At 46.9% G+C, this 23342-nt stretch overlaps 2 long non-coding RNA genes across 4 annotated transcripts; one reads left to right on the forward strand and one right to left on the reverse strand.

Annotated features, from left to right (window-relative positions):
- The first annotated feature begins 4673 nt into the window (after positions 1-4673).
- LOC121043491 (uncharacterized) lies at positions 4674-18915 on the forward strand. The gene is made up of 3 exons (XR_005796850.1): positions 4674-5005; positions 17946-18194; positions 18456-18915. It is a non-coding gene; the product is annotated as an uncharacterized LOC121043491 (long non-coding RNA).
- Positions 12938-23070, reverse strand: LOC121043490 (uncharacterized). 3 transcript variants are annotated; one of them, XR_005796848.1, is made up of 4 exons: positions 22974-23070; positions 22086-22303; positions 14559-14792; positions 12938-13477 (listed from the first exon to the last, which is right to left on the reverse strand). It is a non-coding gene; the product is annotated as an uncharacterized LOC121043490 (long non-coding RNA). The 3 variants fall into 3 exon arrangements; XR_005796847.1 differs by having other exon boundaries at positions 12938-14792; XR_005796849.1 differs by lacking the exons at positions 12938-13477; positions 14559-14792 and adding an exon at positions 21093-21473.
- Positions 23071-23342: the final 272 nt, after the last annotated feature.

Genomic DNA, 23342 nt, shown 5'->3' on the forward strand with positions numbered 1-23342 from the left:
CTACTAATGTTTCTTGCGGTTATTCCCCATGTATTCATCTGTATAGTCAGCATCTACAGATGCCCCCAAATCTGTTTAACTGGCTTCCACTCTTTCCCATTCCTCACTGCTACAACTATCACTGCAATGACCATTTCAGATGCAAATATTTCTGAAGGTAAAGTCTTAAAAGTGGGATCACTGGATCACAGAGTACGCACACTCAAAATTGTAATGGCTACTGCCAAACTGTCTTCGGGAAACGTTGAACTATTTACCCCTCCCGGCAACAGTCTTGCACTGATGTTTCAATGTCTGTCTCCTTCACTTGAGAACAAAGCCGGAGTCTTATTTATTGTAGTGTCCCTGGCCCATAGTAAGCCCGGTAAATGTTTCTTGAGTCAGTCAATGGGTTGCCAAGCCCTGGACCTCTTTTCAAAGAAAAGTGGATGCCCCTTTGTCTCTAAAAAGTCTGTGAAGTCAACTGTGGGACCAGGAGAACTTGACCATTCTATTCGGCTCTCTGGATTGCAAAAAGAATCTAAGGAGTCCTGGGTACTTCTTTGATAGCGTGGAGTGTGTGGTTTTTGTCTTCATAGCTGGCCTCAAGGATCTTGGTTGTCATGGCAACTCTTGAGTAAGGCCCCCTTTTCTCTTCCCTCCATCTTGGGAGCCCTGGTTGCCATAACAACCACTGGTTCACTCCTCTTCCCTCAACCCTGCCACAGGGGCTCCATCTTCCCTGTGGGGGTGCCACTGTTCTCAGGTCTGGAACAACCTCAATACCACTTGACCCATGCACACTGAGGTCCTCTTGAGAGGAGATCTGAGGTGGGTCACTCCTGGGGAGGGGTGGTAGCAGAAAGCAGCATGGTCACTGTGAAGGGGAGAGGGAGGGCCCAGGTGAGGGAAGAGGGAAGAACTTGCTCCTTCCAAGTCCAGTAGAGTCACTGTTGCCTGGTGACTAGAAGATGGGGCTCAGGGGTGGTTTGGGAGGTCAACAAGTTCCTGGGGCTGTGTAGCCGAGCATGCTTCCTCAACATTCCCATTTTAGGTGACAGAGCAGAGTGGACACCACTGTCTTGGGCCCACCAGGGGTCTTCAGCCTTGGAGGGAGCAGGAGGCCTGGACCATGAGGCCACTCACAGGCCCTGCCAAGAGCACCTTGGAGTTTATCGAGGTCCCCATTAGAATGCTTGGAATAGAGAGGCCTGAGGAAGTGAAACATGGTGCATTTATTAACATGATGGAATACTTTGCATCCAAATTAAAGGACTTTGGAGGATTCTGTTGACACTTGGAAAGTACTGCTAAGAGAAAAAAGCAGGACCCAAATTGCTATGTGGATATTGACTGCAACTACATAATGCCAGTATGGACTTCTCAGAGACTGGAATTTGGAGGAATGCAATATAAATGCAAATATAGTTTCTCCACACTCGCCTCTCCTCCAGCGTTCCCCCCTCTCTGTGAACAGTCTTGACACCTGCTCTGTTGCCCAAACTAGAAACTTGGGATTCAAACTAGGCTCCTCCCACTGCCCTCATGCCCAATTCTTATTAGTGACAAGTCCTGGTGATTCTGTCTTTGAGTAGTTTTCATGTTTATTCCCCCTTACATGGTGACGGCCTTGAGTTTATCTCTTTGCCATTTCTCACGTGGAAACCACTGTCCTATTCCCCAGTGAGTTTCCCTCCTCTCAGGTGTGTCGGCCCCACTTCCTCACCACATCCGCTATGCTGCTCCCTGAGTGGCAAATCTGGTCATGTGACTCCTCTGCCTCACGCTCCCCATTTGCTCCCAGATCAAAGACAAAATTCTTGGCATACCCGAGTCCTTCACTTCCTCAGCGCCCACCCAGCCTCTTCTCCCCTGAACCTTGCTTCCAGCCATGCAACATTGTAAGCAGTTTTCTTTATTCTTCTTGCCTATGAACACGCAGTTCTCTCTGCCAGGAATACTCTTCCCTGCCTTACCTGCCTGGTCAGCTTCTGTCCACCTTTGAGATTTAGCTCAAGACTTTTCAAGATGTGGAACAAAGAGGTTTCCACTCCATTTTCCTCCTAAAATCTATACAGAAACCACCAGGAGAAGAGGAACAAAAGGCTAAATTCTGTCTTTGAGGGAACTATGCTCCCAAATCTTAATACGTGCAGGGGAAAGCTGCTAGTGGAAGGATAAATGACTTAGCAGAGAGGTGGAAGATCAAAACTCTGGATTTATGGGTAGGGAAAGGAAGCTGATTTCTTGTACAGTAGCCCAAAGAGGGTTATGAATTAGAGGTACCAAGTGCCACAGAAAGTGGGATAGAGATAGGAGCTGACAACAAGGGGTTAGTTTTGAAAGTCTGTTGAATCTTATGAAAAAAGATTTATAAGGGGAAGGGGTGAGTAGTCCTACCAAAACCAGGGGAATTGGGTCTACAGAAAAACTGAGAGACTCCTAGTCCTATCCCCCACCCAACTACAGAGCACGAGAATCAGGCTTATATTTGTACTCCATCCCCTCCCCCTGCTAAGCAGAGAGAAGAATATTTTCTTGGAGGCACTAGACAGCCCCAAAGAAATGACCAATAGATGCTTATATTTAGGGGTCTACAGCAGATAAGCTTGTGGGAGCAATCGAATGTCCTAGGATAGAGCTTATCCCACCAACATGTCAAATTCAAGCACTTAAATTCTCTGATTGGCCTTTTGGTGTTATACTTTTAAATGTGAACACACAGCCAAAGATCACTGATATGAGGGAAGCTTTCCCTCATTTTTCCCTGAGGAAACATGAACCAAAAAGAAATGGAGATTATGTAGTGAGCAGGACATAAGGTCAAAGAAACCATAATTAATATCTTTAGGGAGATAAAAGAACATGCTGCATCCATGGAAAATTAATGGAATGGAATTAAAAGGAAGGATCAGAGAGCAAGAAAGAACTCTCTTAGAAGTCAAAACTCTCTGGGGTGCCTGGGTGGCTCAGTCAGTTGAGCCTCTGACTTCAGCTCAGGTCGTGATCTCACAGTTCATGGGTTCTAGCCCCAAGTCGGGCTCTGTGCTGACAACTCGGAGCCTGGAGCCTGCTTTGGATTCTGTGTCTCCCTCTGTCTCTGCCTTTCCCCCGCTTGTGCTCTGCCTCTCAAAAATGAATAAATGTTAAAAAAAAAAAAAAAAAGAAGTCAAAACTCTGATAGCAAAATTTAAAAAAATATCAAGAGTTGGAAGATGAAGTCAAAAAACTTTCTCTGGAAATATATAGAGATGGGCTAGAGAGGAAGCATAAGAACTTGGGGGATCAATCCTGGGGGCTAACATTCAGCTAACAGGAGTTCTAGAAATAGACAAAGGAGGGAATGAAATTGTCGAAGAAATAATATAAGAAAAATTTCCAGAATCAAAGGACACGAGTTTCCAGATGGTAAGGTCCACTGAGTATCCAACTTAACTGAATGAAAAAAAAAAAAAAATGCCACATCTAAGCTCCTTATATTCCAAATGCAGAGATCAAGAGTGGTTATTCAAAGGTTCTGGAGAGGAAACGGGATTAGAATGAAGTATGCGAGCTGCTTGCCTTATGTGCAAATTTTAAGAGGGCACCAAAAATAGTAATCAAGACTAAAAAAATTAATGCACTCCTTAAAAAAAAGTACAGAATAATTAATGATGAACAAAATAGTAAAATTTAAAATAAAGTCAAGATCCAGCAGGATTGGGATTTGGGTGAGGCAAGCGAGGTTTCTGTGTTTATTTAAGACTGATATTTTGTTCATCAGGATTTTTTTGCATTAAGTTTGATTTTTAAAAATATGCACTAAATATACCTTGATCATCACATTTTTGGTGCTCCTGAAATTTGATGCTCCCTTAAATTTTCCTCTGGAAGCCAGCGCTTCACTCACCTCACCCTGGTCCCTGCCTTGGCACAGGAAGGATTGGGAACAACAATGCTTTCAAACTTCTCAATAGCAATGTTGAAAGTTTAAAGACGGTGGAACCAGTGCCTTGAAAAATTCTGACTGGAAGTGTTTGTCTTCCTAGCATTTTATACAACTCAGACTATCAGTTAGATATGGGGGTGAAATAAAGACCTTTCTGGACATAGAGTGTCTGAAAATAACTTACCCTCCTGTGTACCTTCTCTTACAAAGCTACTGAAGGATGTACTCAATTAAAACCAGGGAGCAAATAAAGAAGGTGTGGGGTGCAGAAATGGAGACCTCAGCACAGGAGACAGGAAGAAAGGGAATTCCTTGGGTAATGGCTAAAGGAATATCGGGAGGACAGCTTTGCCAGAGAGCAACCAGACCCGATCAGCAGGAAGTCAGAAGGCTCTAGGCAGGGAGGGAGTTTGTCCCCGGGGAAAATAAATGGGGCTGACAAATTATCCAACAGGTTTGGTCGTGTGGAAAATTATACTGAGGGCATGGAAAGTTTTAGTCAATTGTTTTTATTTTTTATTTTTTTAATTTTTTTTTCAACGTTTTTATTTATTATTTTTGGGACAGAGAGGGACAGAGCATGAATGGGGGAAGGGCAGAGAGAGAGGGAGACACAGAATCGGAAACAGGCTCCAGGCTCTGGGCCATCAGCCCAGAGCCCGACGCGGGGCTCAAACTCACGGACCGCGAGATCGTGACCTGGCTGAAGTCAGACGCTTAACCGACTGCGCCACCCAGGCGCCCCTAGTCAATTGTTTTGAAAAAAACAAACCTAAGTTGATGAAAACTGAGGTAGTGATTAACAGGAAAAACAAAAAAGAAAAGAAGCAGGGTCATAGTCGACTACTTGACCGAGGAATAAAATCTAGATTCATGGTCATAATTGTGGAAATGTAGAATAAGAATTGAGAGAAAAAAAAAAAAAAGATGTAAGTATTTGGGGAGGATTGGGGGAGGGGAAGAGGGAACGGAAGAAAAACTTCTTGTCTACCACATTAAGACGTCGATGGATGTTTAAGATGATGACTCAAGCGATCTAAGAATAGTGTTATTTACAAAATGGAGTGGTAAAGAAGAAACAGCTTTCAAGAGAAGAAGGTGAGGAAGATGGGGTGGGGGGGGGCTGCTAATTTACTTGTAAGTCTTTCTTACACTTACTTGGCTTTTCCAAAGATTTATAAGTAATACTTTGATTGAAACAAAACAATGTGGAAAAACAGGTTTGGTTCCTGTTATTTCTGTTATTCCTCTGTAAGTCTTTTTAGCCTCTTCCCTCTGGGAGCCGCTTGAGCATTAGAGCTTGTGTCTCCAGCACTGACATATAGCAGTGGCTTGGAAAGGATTCTTGAAGAGTAAGTGAATTAATTCTTTCAAATACATTGGTTAAGTTCAGAAGAATTAAAAAAAAAAAAAAAGAAAAACGTTTGAAGAGGGTAAACTAGGGAAGCCACACTAACAGTGAGAAAGGTTTGTCTTTCATTGGCTGTCTCAGATGGCAATGACACATTTTTTTTTTCTTTCACTTCTGGGGGTGGGGTGGGGTTGGTCAAGGTCACAGGCTGGACGGGAACTGATTGGGATTTAGACACAGACCCATCGAGGTGCCTGTTTGGCTCAGTCAGTAGAATGCACGGCTCTTCAACTCAGGGTCATGAGTTGGAGCCCCACGTTGGATGTAGAGATTGCTTAAAAGTAAAAACAGTAGGGGTAGGGGGAATAGAGACAGGTACATCTGGGCCCCAACACTATCTCCACCATTCGCTAGCTGTGAGTTTGAGGCAAGTTACTTCACCTCCCTGAACCTTGGTTTTCCCATCTGAACAGTGGGGAGAATGATGGAGACAAAAAATACTTGTTCTTAAGGATTAGGAAATACAGGCAAAGTGCCTAGCATACAGTAGGTGCTGGCTGAATGGTGGTTGGTTTTCATAAGCTGCAGGATATTCAGGGACAGTGGCTTTTTCCTTGACCCCACTTCCTGAATTCCTGTCCTTACAGAACCTCCAGGAAACTCCAGCCATTGCGTTACACGCCCTGGACACTGGGCTGGGTGGACAGACCATGTATCAGCAGAGCGGTTCAGAGTAGCTACGCGCTTTCAGGGACATCTGAGTCATTCCATTTTGGGAGCTGTGCTGAGATGGATTCAGTGGTTTTGTCTGATTTCTAAACAAAAATTACTTAGGTGGGAACAGATTCAAGTGGAGGTTTCCATGATTTTCACATGACCTTTAAATACCCTGGATTTGAAGTTTCGCTCTTTCCCTAATGAAATTCTGGATCATCTGGGAAGAAAGAAACTTAATTCGATGCTGTTGCCCTGCATGTGTCCTAGCTTCCCTCTTCCTTTCCTTGGCTCCAACAGTCTCTGGCCTCCCTCTTGGCTCCACCCACCCACTCAGCAGGCAGTGGGCCTCCATCCATCCCTCCCTTCCCTCCGTGGGAACTGCTGGCTCAGAAACCCCCAAGCTCCTCCCACTGGCCACAGTGAGAGAGCTTCCGCAAGTTCCTTCTATGTTTAACCCCCCCTTCTCCAAACATTCTCCTACCTGGGCTAGGAACAAGGAAGGAGTCCTCTTATTTACTTAGTAAGATATCTGTATCGTTACTCTTGATTCAGTGATCATTCCCTAACATCCAGTCCTGTTACTCTATGGCCTTTGTTCTCGGGACTAATGATCACCTGTATGTATGTGGGTTGTTCCCTTAGCTCCCCCCTTTCCATTCCAGTCCCTCCCTGGAGTTCTACTCTTGAATCTCCAGTGGCCTCCTGGACATTTTCCCTGGGATGTCACCTCTAAGACAGACCCTCCCATCTGTCCCACCTTCTCACTTCCTTGTCTGAGTCAGAGGCTCTTGAAATCCTAGTGTCATTCTCTGCTTCTCTCTTCTTCATTCCTCCCTGCCAACTGCCCCCTTCAGCTTTACTTCTTAAGCCAGCCCTCTGATCTAATCAGGGAGGCCTCCACACTGTCCCAAACATGTGGTCACTCCTCTGTAATGCGTATAATAATGCCTATAATAACATCTGGGAGGGCACACCAACACAGCTGCTTTTTTCTACAAGTCTTAATGGGCCAATTACATATTCCCTCGGAGCCCAAGGATGTCGCAAAGCATCTTGTCCCAATGACGAAGTTTACCAGTTCCCCAAACCGTGTCACAGACAGTGTGTGGCCTCATCGCTGTACAGAGGCTCTGTCCCTGAGGGACAAGCTCGTGGCCTCTTCTTGGCATTTACTGGAATAGAGATGTGTGCGTGTGTGTGTGTGTGTGTGTGTGTGGGAAGTGGTTCTGTGAGGTTTGAAGTTCAGAGTTCAGCTCTGTACCTAGTCCTGGTTCCACCCTGCAGGGGAGGTGTTAGATCCTTAAGAATTTAAATTCTCCAAATTCTTAGAGCATGTCTAAGACAAATCAGTTATTCTCTCACTTTCTCTGATGCATTATTATGCTAACAAAGTCCCTGCCTTTTTACTTAATCTTGCCAAGGAGACTGTCTCCTCAAGAATGGGGAGGGGATGCATATCCTTCCCTGCCTCTCATCTCACATTCATCCCTACCCTACCTTCTTTTATGTGGGTCATCTCCTTGGGACGTCTATCTACTTCTGTTCCATTTACGTAGGTACAATCTACCTATTCTCCAAGGTAAGGAGGAGGTCCCAGTCACTTTTGTGTCATGGACCCCTTGGCGATCTGATGTAAACTATAGACTCCTTCTCAAAAAATATGATTTTAAATACATAAAAAGGATTATGAAGGAAACGGATTGTGACGTGGTTATTAAAATATTAAAGCAACAAATTGTGATATAGCAATACTCTGATTCTTTGCTAACACATTAAATAACCACTATAATTTCAAAGCAGTGATGAACTAAGTGATACTTTGAGATGTCTGCAATAGTAGATATGATAGGAAAATATCTGTTATATCTACTTCTGTGTTGTGTAGCCCATGTTTATAATGGAAGGCAATGCTAAGTTTCACTTAGAGATTAGTAAACACAGAGATGTAATTTTTCCTTATCCAGGTTCCCAGGTCCCCAGAATTCTGACTGTGGATTCCATGAGTTCTTACTGTGAGCTCTTACTGTGGGCTCCAGCTGAGAACCTCAACTCCTTCTTCCCGTATGATCATCCCTTTGACTATCACACTTCTATTCGAGTTTTCCCTCATGCTGAACTCTTACAACATTCATTCATTTTTTTAGAGTTTATTTATTTTGAAAGAGACAGAGAGCAGGGAGGAGCAGAAAGAAAGAGAGAGAGAGAGTGAGAGAGAGAACCCCAAACAGGCTCTGCAATGTCAGCACAGAGCCCGACTCCGGGTTCCATCCCACGAACCACGAGATCATGATCTGAGCTGAAATCAAGAGCAGACACTTAACCGACTGAGCCACCCAGGCGCCCCCAACCTGTAACATTCATTCATTTAACATTTTCCAAGATTCCTTATATTCATGTAAGTCATGGTACCTGGTGTTGGAGGCCCATAGAACAATAAGCAAGACCCAGCTTTATAATCAGTGGGCACAATGGACGTATTCCCATCCCACTATAACCCCAAATGTAACATGAAAAGCATCACGAGAGAGCTTTAAACAAAAGTCTGCAGTATCCCAGCGGAGGCAGAGCTTAATAGTTCAGCTTGGCAAGGAGATGGGGAAGGAAATGTTACAAAAGGAAGGTGGCATTTGAGCTTGGCCCTGTAGAGAGAATAAGATATAAACGATTTCCACATGGTTTAAGCAGATCTTGCTGGTATTTTTATTTTGTCTTTCCAGAAATAAATATGAGTCTCCAAGCAGGTAGGAACTATGTCTTATGTGGTTTTTTTTTTTTTTTTTTTTTTTTGTATATCCCAGAACCTACGACAAGAACTGAGCATGGCTACTCAATATAAGCTTGTTGATTAATTAATGGTGTTTCTTTTTAGTCTCCATATCAGTTAGTGACTGCTGTGTAACAAATTGCTCCAAACCCAATGGCTTTAAACAACAGTCTGTTCTTTCTTGTGGGTCTGCTGGACGTTCTGCTAATCTGGGCCAGGACCAGCATGATTTTCAAGTTGTGCTTGCAACAAGTTTGCTGCTGTTTCATTAGCCAAAGCACATCTTAGGGCCAGAGTCGATGTGGAGGACACTACCCAGGGGTAAGGATACAGGGAAGCGTAGAAAATCTTGGCCATTAACATAATCAATCTACCATAGTTTTCACAATTAAACAATTAGTGTCAAATTCTTTGTGGACTGGGACAGATCTAAATCAATATATAAATGCATAAATAAATTAAAGTGTAGAGTGGCAGTTTATAAATTCAACTGGTGATGTGGTCTCTCCCATGGCTACATCCTAAGTGTTTGAAGAATGTTATCCACAGAGACTGGCTGGGCCGTCCTTTTATTATTATTTTTTTTTAACTGGGATGCAAACCCACTGAGTTGTCCTTTCATGTTGGATGTTCCATCAGTTAAGCATCCCACACAATTTTTCACAGAGATGTTTTCTTTCCCCCTGAGGAAATCTGCAACAATCCAGAACACTCTTTCCTTGGTACTTGACTCTGAGTTGCTATAAATATCAGACGTTCTGTCAGCAGCTCAGGGTCACAGCTCAGGTTTCCTGAACCAGTATCACTTGCCCCTCTGCCTTGAGTTGTGTTTGTAGAGGCAGAGGCCAGGTAGGCAAACTGAAGTGGAAAATACAGATCAGAAAACTGAAGTGGAAAATACAGATCAGAAAACGTGCTCTCTGAATAACTGAGGCAAAAGTGTGCGCGTGTGTATGTGTGTGTGTGTGTGTGTGTGTGTGTGTGTGCAGGTTTATGCATACAATTGCTTTTAATTCTCCAGGCTTCAATGCAGGTGACAGCCCAATTTGAAAAAATACAAGGGCAGTGTGGAACATGGTGTGTGTGGGGGGGTCAGGGGGGTTGGGGTGTTGCACATACCTGAGTGCGAATCATCTCACCATTTATGGGCTATGAAGCCTCTGGCAGGTGGGTTCGGTCTCTGGGCTCCAAATTTCCCTTATCTGTAAAATGGAATCCTTCATATTCCAACCTCGAAGTCTGGGGTGAAGATGACACGAGCCGCCCTGCTTGTGAGCATTCAATGAAATGTCGATGTCGTTTCTTACAGATTAAAAAAAACCCCTGAACTCGGTTACCAATAGCAGGAATATGGTTCTTGGTTAGTTTGGGAGAGAGCACGTTGGAGGGCTGCATTCGAATCCCAGCCTCGTCACCAACCAGAGGGCCACAGAAGCCTTGGTCTCCTCATTCGTTGAACAGAGCAATTAATACCATCCCGCACGGGATCCACAGCCTTGTTTTAGCAAGCAAATGGCATATTGTACGGGGAGCTCTTTTGCAAAAGTAATTTGAAATCTCCTTGAATACATCTGAAGAGATGATGCAGTTATGGGTCCCTCCCACATGGGATTTTATGGAGCGCCTACTCTGTGCCCAGCACTCGGCATTGCCCCTGTCGTTAGTGGTGATGCAGAGGAGAAATTAAAATTACAAGCGTGTTTCCTTCCAGATGTTGTTGCTACAGGCTCAAGGTGCTCTTTTAACTGGGACATCAGGCTTTCTTGAAATAGACAAGAATTCTAGAAACATGACATTGTGCCTGATTCATCGCTTAAACTTGTCGCTGACTCATTCTCTCCTTGATAGTTTCTTCAACAGTAACTTTAATTACATCATTTACTTATTGTTTTCTTTTTTTCCCTTGATTTATTCCCTTCTTCACAATTCTTGTTTGTTGTCTCAGTGATTGGGCTGTCTCACCTCGGAGACTTGTGTAAACCCTTTGGATCCTGGAAATAGAAACCGAGTTTTTCACGTACCTCTCATAATGTGTACATGCACCCCCAGGCTGGTATACATGATATACATCAGGAGAAAGAATACTTTTGACTTTGTTAGTATTTCATAGAAATTATCTTACCGAATGCTCTGAGCCATCCCACAAAGTGGATATAACCCCATTAAAAAACTGCAGGAACAGGGGTGCCTGGGTGGCTCAATCAGTTGAGCGTCCGACTCGATTTCAGGGTTGTGAGCTCAAGCCCCATGTTAGGTGTAGAGATTACTTAAAAATAAAATATTGGGTCCATGGGTGGCTCAGTTGGCTAAGTGTCCGACTCTTGATTTTGGCACAGGTCATGATCCCACAGTTCTCAAGTTCGAGCCCTGTGTCGGGCTCTGTGCTGACAAGTGAGGAGCCTGCTTGGGATTCTCTGTCTTCCTCTCTCTCTGCCCCTCTCCTGCTCTCTGTCTCTCTCAAAATAAATAAATAAACATTTATTTTTATTTATTTATTTTTAAAAAATTTTTTTTCAACGTTTATTTATTTTTGGGACAGAGAGAGACAGAGCACGAATGGGGGAGGGGCAGAGAGAGAGGGAGACACAGAATCGGAAACAGGCTCCAGGCTCCGAGCCATCAGCCCAGAGCCTGACGCGGGGCTCGAACTCCTGGACCGCGAGATCGTGACCTGGCCGAAGTCGGACGCTTAACCGACTGCGCCACCCAGGCGCCCCAATAAATAAACATTTAAAAAAAGGCAGGAACAGAGGCTCTAAGAGGGGGCTCTAACTTGCCCAAGGTTAGTGGATAGATTGCAGAAGTGGTCACAAATCTTTATCTTTCCCTGCACCCCACCTTTTGCCACGTCATCTGCAATGTTCATCTTCTCTGACTCTGGGCTTGGCAATGTACCTTGCTCAGGCCCATGGGGTAAAGGCAAATGTGATGTAAGAAAAAGCTTGAAAAGTACTTGTGCCATCAGTCTGGTTTGCTTTCTTTCTTGTACTCTGCCACTGCCATGGGGACATGCCTGGGCTGGCCTAATGGAGAATGAGCGACATGTGGAGTGGAGCTGAGTGGCCCCAACTGTCCCAGCTGAGACAGCCTCCATCACTCAAAGGCCAACCAAAGTGTAGGCATGTTAGTGAGCCTTGCCATAATCAGCAGAACCACTTAGCTAACCATCCCAGATGGGTAAGCAGTAGGTGCTTATTATTGAGGTTTCATGATTGTTTCACGATGTTATTGTAGCAATATATAACTGATCGAATCGGCATACAGGAAAGAGCAGATCCTAGGAATTGGGCAGGCCTAGGTTTGAATTGCAGCTCTGCAATTTGGCATGCATTTCTTTTTGAGACTAAATTTTCTGATCCTTAAAATGAGGTATTAGTCTTGCCCTCATAGGGTTACTGGAAGATTAAACACGAGATTAAACACAAGATTAAACTGGAAGATTAAACACAAGATTAAAATAAATAAAGCCCTTGGGACACTGTGGATCGTAGTTGGTGTCCAAAAAATGGTGACTTCTCACAGTGATGCTCCCAATCACCTCTGGGGCTCTGGTGCTCAGATCAAGGACTGTCCAAATGTGAAGCCGGAAATTTCACATCAACTCAAAGGTAAAACGAAGGCCAGATGGCTTGGTGCTTTGCTGACAATGACGTGCACCTTCCCTGAATCCTCCATTGCAGTATATTGAGCAGCACAGGATGAAAAAAAAAAAAATTACTTAAATTGAGGGCACTGAAAATGAAAGGCCAATCTAACATTTTCCTTTGGGCCTGTGGGTTAGCCAAACAGAGGGTAGTGAGATGGGAAAGGGGTGTTGCTTTTGCCCTGGGGATGGGTTTGGTTCAGATCAACTCAAAGCACTAGTGGGTGCAGAGGCCCACCTGGTAAAGTTTGCCCTGATGCTCGCTCGTGCCCTTCCACCTGTGCACGCAGTTTTGATGACAGATCATTCAAGAAATGTGAATATTTCCCTAGGAGGTTTTGCTTTGTCGCTTGGCCTTCTTTTCTGAGCCCTTTCCCTTCCTTTGAAGCCATTGTCTAACCGACATGACAAATGTACTCAGCTAAGCTCATGGCTAATTATCTCAAGGGGGAAAGAAAAATAAAACCAACCCAAGGTTGAAATTCAGGGCCATTAACTCTGTGAACTCTTAGAAGTTGTGAGATGCTCATTGAAAATTAAAAAAAAAAAATCATACACATTCAAGGAATAATTTTTTTCCTAAACAGAATTAACTTGGGACATTTTCTATAAAATCCAGCTCTCTTCCTCTCTCCCTCTTCACTCCTGCCCTGGATGGCTCACTTCTCTTTGTCTTCTCTGGTGGTGGCGATAGGGTGGCCACAGTTAAACGCACCGGGCTCTGCCTCATTGTGCGACCTTGGATACATCACACGGAATCTCTGAGCTCTAGTAAAATGACAGTTCTGTAAGATTTATTTACAAATATATTTTTAGAAGCATAAAATAAGAATTTGTTGTTATTTCTTACAGTTCCACGGGTTGACTGGGCTCATCTGGGAGATTCTTTCTTGGGATTTCTCAAGTGGTTGCATCAGGTCGTGGTTAGAGCTGGAGTCACCTGCAGGCTCCATGGGGCTGGATGTCCAAGATGGCGCACTCTCAGGGCTCGCAGTTGATGCTGTGAGCTGGGAACTCGGCTGGCCCTGGCAAATGGAGTACCTCGACCTGGCTTCTCCACGTGGTTTGGGCTTCTCATGGTGTGATGTCTGAGTTCTGAGAGGGAACATTCCAAGATCAGGTGTTCCAAGACACCCCACGTGGAAGCTGCAAGGCTCCTTAGGATTTAGACTTGGAAGTACCAAGATATCACTTTTGCTGCATGATTTTGTCTTTTGATGCTAGAATTTGATGATTTCATGACCTGGATCCTCTGTCCTCTGCTACTGAATGAGATAGTAGTTCATGATGCCGAGCAGAGAGCCAGCTGGGCCTGGGCACAGAGGGGGCTGTGTCTCATGCTAAAGGTGTACGAATATAATGGCTGCATCGTTCCAATTATCTGGGAAGGGAGCTCAGGGTAGATTGTCATCTACCAGCCCCTGCTGCATTCTTTCTGTGCCCACCCCCGGGTTCTGAATCTCTGCCCCTCACTCCACCTTGCCACTCCCCTCCACTCCCCCACCCCGCTGGGTACAATGACAATGTTAGGCATGTGATAGGCACATAAGGGTGAGAAAGAGAAGATACAGTTCCTGCTTGTTATCTAGATGAGAAGACAAACTACGGAGGGAAAAGATTGCTAAGCAGACAGAGAGTGCTGGAAGCCAAATCAGTGTCAAAGTTAGCAAGTGCTAACGGTGTGTGGGGGAAGGAGAAATGGGGGATGAAGGAGGGAAGGCTTCCTGGAGACAGGAACACAGCAGCTCAGGAAGATAAAGTAACTTTACTAAGGGTGCACAGCTTGCTAGCGACCCAGTCAGGATTTGAACCCAGGACTACCTGCTTTCTCAGCCCAGTCCCTTTTCCACCACAGCAACTGTGAGCTAACTTCAGCTGCTTCCGCTGGGTTTCCCAGTGCCCTCCCCTGCTTCTCTGAGGCTCCTGGCAGACTAAGGGTGTTGCTTTTCTGCACCATTTATTGTAATGACTTCAATTAAACCATCTTGTGCTGGATCAGTGAGCAGCTCTAGGGAATCGATGAGCAAGGCTGGCTACCAGAAAAGCACAGTCTCCTCCCCTTGTCCCTGCCAATCCCAGGGCTGTGCTCCTGTCCCCACACCTGGGGAGGACTCAAGAGAGGAAAACGGGGGCCAGGGGGCAGGTACAAAGAGACAAGGAAGCAGGTGTCTATTACCTTCTGGACATGGAGGGTGCATGGCCGGCCCTTGGGTGCTCATCCTCCCTGGTGCTGCCTGCTGTCTTCCTCTGGTTAATTTGGATTTGCGGCAGCAGCTCCAGGATGATGGGCTGTCCTCACTTGGCTGTCTTCAGTGCAGGCCCAGTCGGCAACGAACCCAGACCCCACAGGAGAGGGGCCTTTTCCTCACTTGCTACCTGACCTTGGCCAAGTTGCCTCCTCTCTCTGCTCCTGTGGGAAGAACAGTAGGGTGGAAACTGAGACCGATCAGGCTGTTATTCTCTGTTTGTCCCTTCTGATGTAGGGTCTCCCCTTCTTTGACCTGCTCTGTGCCTCAGGAGGCTGACCCCTGTGAAACAAATCAATGGGCGCCCTTGCCAGTTGGCTCCAGTCTGGTCTGGCCACTGGCAGAGCGGATTGGAGGGTGGGAGGGGAGAGGGGAGCTGTTTGCAGCCTCAGGAGTGTCTAGCACCCCTTCCTGGGTTCTTTCATCCCGCCCATCTCTCTGTAAGTAGTCCCTCCTCACTAAAGTCTCTTCAGGTGACCCATTTGAGTTAGGATCTGTTTCCTGCAGGGACACTGACGCAGCCTCTCAAGGCCCCATCCAACTCCAAAATCTGATGGGCTCGTGAGGGGGAAGATGCTAGGATCTGGCTGACTCTCAGGGCCCCTCAATGTGGGTTTTCCTGTGATGGGGGTGGGAGGGGCGCTCAGGCTGAGGCATCCCAGCTCCTCCAAAGCTTTTCCTTCTCTTCCTCCAGCCTCAGCAACCTGGGCCTCAGCTCAGATCCCCATCATATGCTTCTCATCTTCATGCAGCTTCATTGCAGTGTAAGCTATGTGCACTGCCCTGCACCCACTGGGGGCAGTTAGATGGGTGCCCATCCTTGTGGCTCAGGTCTGTCTCCAGCTGGCCTCCAGCCTTCATTCTCATGCCTGTGAAATCACAGTCCTCGGGTCACATATGTCACTCACGGCTCATGAACCTTGACTGGAACTTCTGTGCCTTGAGGCCAAGCCCAACCTCCTTTGAGTAACATACGAGGCCTTCATGACCTGGACTGGAATGCTCCAGGCTCGGCCACCACCACTGCCCAGGGATGTTCTGGCCACAGGGAACTTCTTGAGTCACTCTTGCCAAGCTCTCTGCTTTTGCACGAGCTGTTCCCAGACCCGAAGCACCCTGCATCCTTACATCGTTGGTCCTCAGTGTCCCTCTGTGCCTCACAAATCCTCTTTGCTCTCGAGCATCCAACTGAAGCATGGTCGTCCCCCCTCCCCCCGGAGGTCTTCCCTGATGGCCAGTGTGAGCAGGGCCCCATCCCTGTGCTTCTAGCCCATTGAGGGTGTTTCTGCTATTACACTTATCCTGAACCATAAATGGTGTCTGTCTCTCCCGTCATATCTGCACCCCCAGCTACTAATTCCCTACGTGGTACATCATCCATCATTCATTCATCCATTCAACAAATGTTGAGTGCCTGCTATAAGCCAAGCACTCCTCTGGCATGGGGGTTAGGGAGTGTACAAGACAGGTGTTCTAGTCATTGAGCTATTGCCTCCCAGCTCCAAGTCTACCTGTTACACTCTGCTGTGTGACACTGGGTGGGGACCCTACGAACCGTTTCTCCTTTGTCGCAGGGCTTCCTTTTTCTGCCAGCAGTGGCACTAGAGGGAGGCGGAAGTAGGGACCTGCCCCATCCTCGTTTGGCAGCTGGATCCCATCAGGATTGCCCTCGCGTTGGCCCTTTGTCCTGGTGGCAGCAGCTGGTCGGTGCCTTGCTAGAGGGGCGGGGCCTCAACTCTGCAGGCTCCTCCTCTGAGCTCCTGGAATCCCATAATCCCACCGTTTCTTGTGGTTGCTACCTCCTCAGTGCTCCCTTTACATTTTCTCTCCTTCTTATAGGTCTTTAACTGATGTCTTTCGGTGAATTATCACCATTGAAGTATCTAGCACAATTCCTGTTTTCTTAACTGGAGCCTGATTGATGCAGTGGGGAAGATCCCTGGTCTGTAGGCCTCAAACCAAGTTGGGGAAGGCAGAGAACAAACCGGTGAAAGGGCAAATGGTAAAAGGTATTGTGATGAAAAAGAAGGCAGGGCAATGCAGGGAGCCTGGGCTGTTTTCCATTGGGTAGCCAGGGAAGGGCTCTCCAAGGTGACACAGAAACAGAGAGAAAAAGTCTAAGTTTCCCACCCACGCAAACAGCCGGGGAGGAACGTTTCAGGGAAAGGTACCAGCCAGTGCAAAGGCCTTGTGGAGGAAGGGAGGGGTGCTGTAGACCATGAGGTCAAGGCAGGGGCTAGAGCGTGTGGACCTTCTTAGCCATCGGACTTTTTTTTTTTTGTTTTTGATTCTGAATGTGTCGGGGGTGCCTGGATGGCTCAGGTGGTTGAGCTTCCGACTTCGACTCAGGTCATGATCTTGCCCTTTGTGAGTTTGAGCCCCACATCAGGCTCTGTGTTGTCAGTGCAGAGCCCCCTTCAGATCCATTGTCTCCCTGTCTGCCCCTCCCAGGCTTGCATGTGCCCCTCCCCCCCCCAATAAACATTAAAAAAAAAGTAAATTCTGAATGTGTTGGAAAGCCTTTGGAGGGAAAACATGGGAAATGACAAGATCTGACTTACATTTTTGAAAAAATGTTTATTTTGGGAGAGAGAGAGAGAGAGAGAGAGAGTGAGAGAGAGAGAATCCCAAGCAGGCTCTGCACTGTCAGCACAGAGCCGGATGGGGGGCTTGATCTCACAAACCACGAGATCATGACCTGAACTGGAATCAAGAGGTGGACGCTTAGCCGACTGAGCCACCCAGGTGCCCCAGATCTGACATACATTTTAAAAAGGTCCCTATGTCTGTTGAAGAGGGGACAGTCTGCAGGGTGCAAGCACAGAAGCTCTTGTTCTTCCAGAGCAGGAGACAGGCGCCTCCCAAGGACGAGGGCACTGATACCGAGAGAGCTCACAAGACTTTTCCTCAGTCGCAAGTTTTCACACTTTGGGCTCCTAGATAGTTTTCCTTTGTGGCTACCCATTCTCTAAGTAAGGTGGACCGATGGAGCTCCAGGAAGAGCATCTCAGCCTCACCTGGGAAGAGGGCAACACTTCCTGGGGAGCCAAACACATGCTCTTAACCGTGTTCCTGCTTTGTGGAAAACCCCATGGCACCGCCTCGTGGATCATCCAGGCTGTGCTTTCCTGGTCAGTTGTATTAAGGGATGGGGGCGCCTAAAAAGAGAACAAGGCTCCGGAGGGACTTCTGTAGACGCAGGCATGAGTGAGGAGGTCCTAAGGGTTACATTCTTCTCCTTTCTTCTCCCTGTCTTTGCAACAGGTCCTTTTGACTCTCCCTCAAACCATTTCCTGACTCTGGTCACTTTTCTCCAGGGCCACCAGGAAGCACACCTTCAGGAAACACCATTTCTGTTCTAGTCCAAAGGGCATCATCCACCTGGACCAGAATGTGAGATGCCCTTTGGAGTTGCACAGAGGTCCTGCCTCTTTCCACCTGCACTGCTGTCAGTCACCCTGGCCCGGCCACCACCCTCTCACTGTATTTCTGCAGCTGAGACCTAGGCCTTATGCAAGGGAAAGCCCAGGCCAGGAGGGGCCTCACAGCAAGAGTGAAGGATGCTGGTGAGGTTTGGGGATTTACCTTAAACAGGAAGTAGGGGCATTCCGGGTAGAAGGGGGGGGGGAGGTCCCTTTCTAAGTAGGGGTGGGAGTAAGAGAAAAAGATTTCTATATGCTTCAGGCAATAGGTCTGTGCTTTATTGAAACAATCCTTCCTCCTGTGAATAATATAATCTGACATTTAGGGGGATGGGAGGAAATGGCTGGATGGGTCCCCGGAGCGCCGCTGACATGATTTCAGCCGTTAGCATTTTTTCTCCACAGCTTGGACAAAAGAGGAGGGTGGAAGATTGGATGCCACTGAGAAGCCCTTCCATGCCCAGGAGCTGGCGCGGCATGAACTTTGGGAGGCCCCAGAGCCTCTGACCCCCCTTCTAAACCAGCACCGTATTCTGATTGGCTGTCTCTGCCTGCCTCGGTTTATTCTTCTTACTGATCGACCACCTCCTTCCACCGTGTCAGATCTCTGTTCCTACTGGGCCAGTCCCCCCCACCTGCCACAGGGTCACCCGGGATGGCCTGGGTTCTGCAAGGCCTCGACGGCTTGCCTCTTGCCACCATCAGATTCTTCCTCATTAAACAAATGAATCACAATCCTAATTAATTTGAGCAACAGAATTTATGTAACTACTCCCAGCAGGATGTCTGCTCTCAGTCGGTAGCAAGATTAATTCCTCTCTCTGGGAAATTCCAGCCGTGCTGGTCAATAAAGCTTTAATGATGACTGAAATCTCCCATCTGTCTCTGCTCAGGGCAGGTAACCCCTGCTAACCAGACACCCAGTGGGCTTGAGGCAGTACCCCAGACACCGAGAAGGCAAGGACAAGAACTGCCCGGCCTAGATGGGTCCTGAGCCATGTAGAGCTCACAGTAGGTGTTCAGTTAAGGATGGGGGACTGCCCATTCCAGGGATGTTCTGTATCTCTTAAAGCCCACAGGAGGTGTTCGATTCCTATTTATGGAATGAACGAAAGAGACTGTGTGTTGCTCAGGTCCTTCGTGAAACAGCCTCAAGCTCCTGAATTGCAACCAAGCCCCTCTCTGGCTCTTTCCACCATGTACTCCCATTACTCCCCATGACCATACCCACGTCAGTCTTTTTCACTATTTCGAACTTTCTGGACTCAGAGACTTGGCTCTTGATGCTCCCTGCCCTTGAACTGTGCCAACCCTTTCTCTCCAAAACAGGCCCCACGCTGGCTGCATGGGAGGGAAGCGTAGTGAAGTGGAAAGTCTTCCGGAATTCTTTCTAATTCTGGCTCTGCCACTTACTCCTTGTACTTCACCTCTCTGTTCTTAACCTCGCCCTCCTATGTGAACCACATGAGGTACTTGGAAGATTAAGTAAGAAAACAGCGCAAATGTATCGCCTGGTACTTGGCTCATTTAATGTCAGGCAATGGTGACACAGCAGCACTCAAGACAAGATTCCTGCTCCCAAGGAATTTAATTTCTTGGAGACAATAAGCAATAAAACAAATATGTAAGTTTAATTAGGTGTTCAGAGAAAATAAAAGAGAAAAAGTGTTATGGAAAGTGACTGAGGGGACCTCTCTGAGGGGATGCCATTTTTGTGGAGACCCAAAAGCCAGCAGGAACCAAAACATGAGGATCTGGGGGCACGGTGGTCCAGAAACAGGGAAAGGCAATGGCAAAGGCTCTGGAGGTACAAGTGACCTTTGTTTGATTAATAGGCTGAGGTTCTGGAGGATTGAAGAACTTGCCCAGTTACCCAGCTGGGAGGTGCCAGGGTTGGGATCTGAACCCACGTCTTTGGGCTTTAAGCATGGAGTGTTTATCATTGTGGCACAGAGAAAGGAAGAGTGAAGGGGGATGAGATAAGGTAGAATGCCTCTTGTCTTGTCCTCCATCAGATCTAAACCTGTGTCTTCCTGCGAACCTGCAGGATTGTAGGATCCCGGCTCCCATTAGGAACTTCCGCCCCCACTGGCCCAAGGTGTCATGGCGGGGACCACCAGCCTTATCGGCTTCCTCAATGGCTCAGTGCCAATCCTCTCTTCATTTACGACCGAGCAGAGCCAACTACTTTTGCGTTTTTTTTTTTTTCCTGATTATAATACATGTTCATTGTAGAAAACAAGAAAGGTATAACAAAGTAAAAATCAGCCATAATTTCCACCTTTTCAGGAATTTTTGGTATTTATCCTTGTGATCAGTTCTACGCACACAGACGCTTTATATAAATTATGAACATAGTGCACATACAGTTTCAGAATTCCCTTTTTCCTCTTGTCATGAAAAAATGTTTTCTTTTTTTTTTTGTTTGTTTATTTTTGAAAAAGAGACAGCATGAGCAGGAAGCAGGGGCAGAGAGAGAGGGGGACAGAGGATCAGAGGCAGACTCTGCACTGACAGCAGAGCTTGAACTCACAAACTGTGAGATCATGACCTGAGAAGAAGTTGGACACTCAACTGACTGAACCACCCAGGCACTCTGAAAAAAATGTTTTCAAATGCGCTTTTAACAGCTGCTTAATAGTTGACTATAAGGACCAACTGAAATGTAACTATGTTAGGGTTTTTACTATTACAAGTAACACAATGATCCTTCTTACCTGTAAATCTTTGTTACGCGATGTCCTACAAAGCAGGGGATATGTCCCCCTACCCGAGTGCTGTGTCCTGTGCTCAGCGAAACTGTCTTCTGTTAGGGGAGCAGGGGCCTCTGCCCATGAGTGTGTAGCACACTTCATGGTTGCTCTCTACTGAGAAATTGACCCAGTCATGCTTTCCCCAACTTTCCCTTCACTCTCGACCTGTCCCTATCATTTTGGTCCCAGGAAGGATATGATGGGGGAAGGGGAGGAGAAGGAGGGGAAAATGCAATTTAATGGTATATTTTGAAACAATAAATACTGAAATGGTATTTAGACACAAGAATTCTATTTAACAATATTTTTATTGAGTAATCAACTGGCAGGAAGGTGAGGCCGACAGGGTCAGGGCCTGGCCTCAGTATGCCAGAGTCTAAAGGTGACCATGTTTTGCTTCTGTATGGGCCTGCCACGCAGTGGGCATGGGAGAAAGGAGTTCAGGGTTCTAATCCTTGGGGATATTGGGTTAGAGTGTGGGGCATCCATCTGTGGTAGGTCTGGAGGACACATCTGAAACCAAGGTGTTGCCTAAGAGAGCATCTGAGGACCCAGGTTGCGGGGCAACATTCACTCCCACTAGGGTAGGGGGGGTCTGCCTCCTAAGACAAGTGCTCAGGTTAAGGCTCCTTCTTTGGATTACCACCATCCCCACATCTTCTCCAGGTTCCTGTTTAGCCTCAGAAAACAAAAGGGGAAAAAAGATCAAACCAGAAAGAAAGACACAAGAGAAGAGACAGTGAGGATAACAGAGTAAAAACAAGAAAAATGAGACAGAGGGAAAATGAGACACCCTCTGTGGGGAGACCGATGGTTTGACAAGTAGAAACCTTTTTGGTAGAAGCTTAAGCAGCAAGAGTTACTGTGGGTCTGGACAAACTTATTACACCTCCATAGCTAACAATTTCTAACTCACAAGGGCCAATGTCAAGTACTCACACCCTGTGGGGCAGAGAAACGGCTTTGCCAACTGTACTCACTAGAGACTATCACCCTAAACTGACTGGGGTGCCCGCCCTCTTGCTGAAAAGCAGTTTCTCAAACTTTCTGGAAGCTTCTCAGTGGAGTAGACAATGGAGAGCCCATGCCAGGGAACAGCGCTTCCTGAAACATGCCTTAAGACCTCCTGAGTTTCTAGGGGAGGGAGTGAAAGGTGGAAAGTGGAGTGGATTAGAGTCAGCAGGTGGGAGGAGGGAAAGGCTGGACAGAAGGATCTGGGGACAAGAAGAGGAGTGAGGAGGCTGGCTGAAGGAGGAGTTCCACTTTCCTTACCCACACTCACCTCCTGCTGCCAGTTATTCTGGGGGCCCCCCCCCCCCCCCCAGGCTGCAAGAAATCGGTTCCGGCATCCACTGGAAAAGCCCAACAGTCATTGTCAGCTTCTGTAGGCGGTGTTAGTTGAGACAAGATGGCAAATGCAGGCAACTCACTCTTATTGTGGGTACAGATGCTTGTTCGATATGGCCAGTGGGAAGTTTTCAAAAGGACCGATTATGGGAACTGCAGGAAAGAAACAAAACAACCCATACACGGGGTCGGGGTTAGGGGAGATTCTTCAATCTCCTTTAGATTCACCCCCAACCCTGCTTGAGTAGACGCTACACAAAAATACGTCCTTTCTTTTGAGTCCACACTCAGAGAACCTTGTAGTAAAGCAACTGCCACGGACCCTAATTCACCCCCGCCCCCCCTTCCTGTGCCAGGGCCGAAAAGTATCCCTAGCCTGGAGGGCATCCCTCCTTCATTCCTTTTGAGTAGTGCCTTGGCTCTGGATCGTGGAAGCGCTTCTTCACCTCTGACTCACCGCCTTCCCTCATGTTCAATTAACTGGACTGTGGTTAGGACAGGCTCTCCCTTTCTTGACGCAATTTGCCTTCCAACACATAAAAAAGAAAAAAGGATTTGAGAGATCATGGAGAACCAACCAACCCTTTGTGAAAAAGCAGCTGAGGACCAGGACCACGGGGAGACTGACCCTAGGTCACACCGTGAGGCAATGCCAGGGGTGGGGCAGAATCCAGCCAGTGCAGCCTCTCTAATACTATCACTATTACTAAACCCCAGCATTCAGTTGAGGCTAAGCTTGTTTCCCTTCTTCTTCCAAGGGCCCGACCCTGCATGTACGTCTAGGCAAACTTGACTGCCCCCTCCCCACTGCCTGCTTGCTCACGTTCCACAGCTCCCAGCAGCCAGGGCAGCATGTGAAAGGAACAGGGTGATCTCTACAGGCTCTAACAGCCAGGGAAACCACTCGCCTGCCCTCCAATCTGTTTCCTGTGCGGCAGTGCTGCTCATTGGCCCAGCAGAAGTGATTGACAGATCAGTAACCCAATGAATGATGAGTCTGGGTAGGGCCGGTGGCAGTTACCCGCCAGTTCCCTCATCCGGAGACTGTAGGGGAACGGTTGCTGCAATACCGGTTAAGCCATTTTTCATGCTCAAAATCCAGCGTCGTTTTAGTAGAGTGAGAGGCAATTTTCTCCCTCAAAAGAAGGAATGTACTTGGGGGTCTAAAAATCCAAAATGAATCTTCCAAAAG

Source organism: Herpailurus yagouaroundi, unplaced genomic scaffold (assembly GCF_014898765.1).
Source record: "Herpailurus yagouaroundi ecotype Mexico unplaced genomic scaffold, PumYag 187, whole genome shotgun sequence".
In the NCBI taxonomy this organism is placed as follows: Eukaryota; Metazoa; Chordata; class Mammalia; order Carnivora; family Felidae; genus Herpailurus; species Herpailurus yagouaroundi.